The sequence below is a fragment of the Nelumbo nucifera genome, chromosome 7, assembly GCF_055504915.1.
Source record: "Nelumbo nucifera cultivar China Antique chromosome 7, China Antique-T2T, whole genome shotgun sequence".
Classification (NCBI taxonomy): Eukaryota; Viridiplantae; Streptophyta; class Magnoliopsida; order Proteales; family Nelumbonaceae; genus Nelumbo; species Nelumbo nucifera.
In genome coordinates this window covers 15,567,996-15,573,995 of record NC_142655.1, presented here as the reverse complement: position 1 = coordinate 15,573,995, position 6,000 = coordinate 15,567,996, and positions in this window count along the sequence as shown.

Genomic DNA, 6,000 nt, shown 5'->3' with positions numbered 1-6,000 from the left:
AATCTGGAATTTGTTTTAACGAAAACATTCATACTAGTCATCAAAGAATGATTTATTGACAACTTCATATTAAAACCCTTCCTAGAAACTCTAAATATGTTGGCCTACTAACAGGTTGTCGAAGCCCTCCAAATTAGTGCTAGTCCTACAATGAAATATTTGTAGTAAAAAGTGGTACTAGGTCGAATCCCATAGGGAGCAAATCAATATTCTCTTAGCCGAATGGGTAATGTAACTGAGTGGGAGAATTAAATACTGAAATTGAAAGAAAAGAAAATAAATAGCAACTTAAACAAACAAGAGAAATCAGTCTTTCCAAATTCTAGTTCAAGGGTTCGGTTTAGCCAATTGGCCATCGATCATAGGTATCCCTGGTAATCTTGCAATTCAAGCATTTAACCTTAGATTTATTAGGATAGTCATAATAAACCTTGTGTTTTCCTAATTCAACTGATCAAACCCAGCATTCGATCAACACTTATCACTACTCAACTGGGTACGATAGCGTTCCATATTAACCAGTGATAGCATTATAATTTGTGAAAACAGTTATACCAAAACAACAATAATTGAGATAGCTGCAATTATTGAATCTTGTTCCATCGATTCCTTTTAGGTTAAACCATGTCAAAACATTGGTCAAAGGCTGTCACGAACAATTGACCCAAAAAGATATTAACCTAATTGCTACTTGTTCCACTATTCGTGAAAATTACGAATCACCGAAATCATGGATAACAGTAGGAAAATCAACATTAATTTAGTTTGTCAGGCTAATTAACATTAATATCCAATAAAAATATGCACAAGAATCAATGGATACTTGAATTAGAAAACAAGAACTGAAATTAAATACAAAACCTCACAATGATTCAATCGAACCTCCCCCCTTGAACCAGAAAAGAGAAATTTAGTTGCTCATGATCTTCAAACCCTCCATTTGAGTGATGCTAGAGCTGGTCCGCCCCCCTCTTTATGTAGCCAAAGGAAAAGACTGTTTTCCAACTCCTTATAGGAGATCACCTTATCTTCAAGGAGTCCTGATCTTCTTTGAACTAATCCTATCCTATCTCTTATCTAATCCCCAACCTTCTTATCTTTATAAGATTACATTCAAAATTTAGATCTAATAAGACTCTCTCCCTCCTTGCAGGTTACATTCGAATTAGGACTCTAGACTCTTGCGTCCGAGTTGGGCTTCTCTGCTGACTTGGGTTGCTTCTAGGTTCTTTTGCGAGTTGGGCTTCAACTGTGAAATGGGTCTGGCTACGAACTTGCTCCGAATTCGGGCCTGGTTTCATATTCGATGCAAATCGAATCTACCAAAACCCAAAACATAAAAGTTTTGGGCCTTCCTTTGATCTTTCTAATGCTTCTTAAATTGTCCAATTCGGAGTCCGGAATTGAGAGTTATGCGCAGATTACTAACTGTCACCGAAACTGTACAAAATCACCGGATTTGCCCTGTTTGCTTCCAATTGCCTTCTTTGTTGCCCTGAATCGAAATACAAGAGTAATGAGTCCAATTAAGTGTCAAATTAATGTAAAAAGATGAAAATTGGGGGACAAAAATAGGGTTCTTTTCAATCTCATCACCTACCTCTAATTTGGGGTTATAATAAACACTCCCAACTTTCCTATATCTTGGATAATCTCAAAGCCAAACTCCATAACCAGAAAGCTATTGCAAAAGTCAAGCTATCAAAAGAGTTCTAATTCAATATGTATTTCAAGGGATTCCAACTTATACTTTGTGTGCTGTACAATTTCCCCAAAAAACTCTAACTTCTATAGAACAAATTATAAAAGATTTTTTGTGGGTTAGATTTGATTCCAATCCTCATCCTTATCGTTGGTGTTCTTAGAGTTCCTTAGCCATCCCTCAATCTTCAAGAGGATTAGGTTTTGGACACATCAAATTAATCAATATAATTCTTCTTAAAAAATTAGCCTAGAGATACCTTAATGAACAACATAAATTATGGGCTCAAATATGGAAATCAAATATCTCCCCATTCACTATTTCTTTCCTGCTAATATCCCTTCACATAGTTCTCTTTACTAATTGGTTGCCCCTAAATTACAATTACTATTTCAAGAAATAGGTTTCTTAGTTAAAACTTCTTCCTCAGAACATATTGCTCGTCTATCATGGATCCAAATAGTCGAGAAGTTTTACTTGATACCTCAGCCCATTTCCTTCCCTGTCTCTCATCTTACATTCAATGATATTATTGACCATAATTCTTGGAATACCCCCATTTTGCAATAATATTTCAATACAGATCAAGTAGATCAGATTTTACAAACCCCAAACTTCCCAATTAGTACCTCCATTTCTTGGATCTAGACTAAACATCCTTCGGGTAAATTTCCTGTTGTTGCAGTTTATAGAGACCTAGTGCAAGCTTCTCCTCTCAATGTTTCTGATCATCTTAAAGATTGTTTTAAATGGATTTGGAAGCTTCCCTGCCCTCCCTGCTATCAATTATTTATTTGGAGAATTATCAAACACTTCATACTTGTTAAATCACATATTTTCTCTTCTCAGGACCATAACTGTGTTTTTTTCCAGAACCAACCAGAAACTCTAAACCACATCTTTTTTGATCATTCTTTCACCCAATCCATCCTTTTTGCTTTGCCCTGAAATATAAATTTTTCTATTGTTCCAATTGGTTGGATTGAATTTTGCATATGCGTACTCTTTTCATTGAAAAAGATACTTTTTTTAAAAACTCTTAGTTGGTACGCAATTGCACTTTATTACATCTGGTTTGCAGGAAATGAAAAACCATTTAAAGACATTACTATTTCAAATCACTAGATTTTACGCAAAACTAATACTGTTTTTAACAATCTTTCAACTTTTCCCATTGTTCATGAACCTTTACCAATTTCAACTTCCATATTAATTATATTTGTGCAACCATATATAGATGGCATCCTTTTTACAGATGCAGGGAAGATTTCTTCTAATGAATTTTGCTTTGGAACTATCCTCCTCAACCGACAATTGGAATGTATTCAAATCTTAGGAGGTAAAAAATCTTTGAATTTAGTTGAAGTTGTGGAACTCTTTGCTATATATCAAGGTCTATTCTAAGTGCAACGGTTCAATAAGCCGCCCATGTTGGTTTTCTCAAACTCAATCAACTGTTCAAGCCTTACAAGGAAAAGCATCTGTCCATTGGTCACTATTTCTTCTTCTGAACCGAATGATCAACCTTCTTCAAGAATTCCAATCCGTGGATTGTTTTCACATAAATAGAAAATACAACGCTACAGTTCATCAGATTGCATGCAAAAGTAAAACTATCAATCAGGAGTATTTTTTGTTAGATACTTATCCTTTTGATGTATCTGTTATCTCAAACTTTGTATCTATTTCTTTAGCATAATTATGTTACTTTACCTTTCAAAAAAAAAGCTTCCATATACCAACACCATGCATTAGATATAAATTAACCATAGGGAAACTATGCTAATGGTTATAGGTTAATCAATTTGATCCTTAATTAAAAATAGGTTGAGCTATAAAATATTAGAAGACACTATTATTTTTGCTGGAAAGTTAGGGGGTAGTTCTTTTTTGGATTTTGAGAGGGGAAAAGTTGGTCAATGGGATTTTGGTTCCCATTGACCAAGAAACCCATGTTCTTTTTCAGATTTATGTAGGGATCAAGTAAACTTTATTACCTAGGTAAGTGATGCTCATTTCCTATGGTGGGTAAATAACTTTCCCAGATAGGGGGGAAGTTGTCAATACTTAAATGTGACATAAATGCTCCTTTTAATAATGGATTTTAATGGCTAAAATTGTCATTGCCTTTTACCTAGGCAATAAAAAAATATGGTTAAATGCACTAACCCAAATAAGTAACTTACCAAAAAAATGAATGGGGCCTTAAAGAAAAATATGCAAAATTTGATAGGTTTCTTACCATCTACAAGAAAAATATACTTGAAGGTAAATTCATGACTGCTTCTAACATTATTCAATGTATCAAAGAGTTGATTGGTCATCTTAGCAGTACAAAAGAAAACTCAAATGGTTGTAACATAAGTTTCCATTGCGACCTGGGTGACCATGGTTCAAATCTTGGAAACAACTTTTCTGTATGCATAAGGGTACGGCTGTGTACATCTACTCTCCCTAAACCCCTCATTGATGGGAGCCTAAATCACTAGGTTGCCCCTTTCTGTAACATAAGTTTTCACCATGTTCTTAGAGAGGCCAACTATATTGTTACTGATTGTATTGCTATTGCTAATGAAGGAGTTGATAAGGGTTTGATCACCATCAATCATCATCTTTCTCAGTTGTCCAATTGGATGAAGATGTTGATTTTTGAGGAGCCTTGACGTTTTCTTTTGTATCTCCTTTTGATGGTTTTGAGTTACCGAGGGAGTGTTTGTATTTATTCAGGCTTGGGCTTGGGGCAAGGCAGATTATGTCCTCCCATGTCATTATCTTCTTTTCGTTTGACAATGGTTAATAAAATCCACCTGAAACTCTAAATTTTAGGGTTAAAAAAATGGTAGGATAACCTGTACCAAGCAAAACATAGCCTTAATGTGTAATACTGACTGAAAAATAAAAGGAAGGTTCGGTAGGATTACACAGTGGTGGCAGGGTACACACGTGGGCTCATTGGCATTCACTACAATGAGAATCAATTGAACTAATAGGTCATTGATTGTAGTCTAGTTTTCCTGCCCACACACACTTTGCCCACGTCCCACATAACATCGCGGTCATACATGGAGAACATCTCATCCTCCTACATGGTATTGCATGATCTGTGTGTTGTGAGTTCTCATGAGTAGGTGATCCGGAGTCCCTTATTGATGGAATTGCATGATCTGTGTGGTATGGCCAATGGTGATGTGATCTGCAAGCAAAATCCCTACTCTGAAGTACAAGAATCCAGCCATACAATGTAAAACTAGGGCTGTTCATAACAAGACCCAAATTGACCAAACTGACCAATCCGGATCGATCCAACCCGAGTCAGCTGATTTTTCTTAAGCACCGGTCGGTTTTGGGTTACAAAAAAACATAAATTGATGGTCCGGTTCAGTTTTGATTTTCATGTGTGAAATATATATATATAATATATATATCAGCTTTATTTTGGAAATATACATATTATATATAAAATTTTTGATATATAAAATTTCAGCTTTAATCCATTAAATCATTTTTAATTTTTGGGCATCCAGCCTTTGCTTCTTAGACTTGAATCCTTTACCGTTCATACCGAGAGAATCATTCACAAAACCAACCGAAACCGATTCAAATCGACCAGGTCGGTTTTACTTAGTAAAGGGTCGGTTTCAGTTTCATTTCTAGGTAAATCGACCAATTCGGGTCGGTTGCAAAAACACTAGTAAACCGACCCAACCCGACCCGTGAACAGCCCTGCAAACAATTCTCTATAAAATTAACATATATGTATAGGAAATATTTCTGATAAGGTTAACGGACCTTCATCCTGCATTGTTCCTACCCTAGGGTTATTGCTAACATTGATTAACCCATTAATCGCAAGTTTGACACATAGTACCTTAACTGTATGGGAGCTAAAGTTGCCTTACATAATAGAAAAAAAGAAAGAAAAAGAAAGACACGGGACGCTGCCCTTAGATTGTTTGTATAATAACTGAAATCTGGAATTCTAGAGTATGTTTTGAATTATCAATTATGCTTTATTTCAAGTAATATTCCACACAACAGTATTCAGCAAAAGGTGATGTTTTTCTTTTGGAAATTATCAGTGGTAGGGGGGCTCTTAATACACATGCTAAATAATGGATTGAGATTAGTTGAATGTAAGGGTGTCAATGGATCAGTCAATTTGGATGGATTGGACGGATCAACAAGACATTAGATTGGATTAATTTGATCCAAAATATTTATTAGATTGGATTGGATCTGGTCTGTCCGTAACAAATTTATATTGAATTGGGTTGGATTAAGCCAATATCTGATCCATT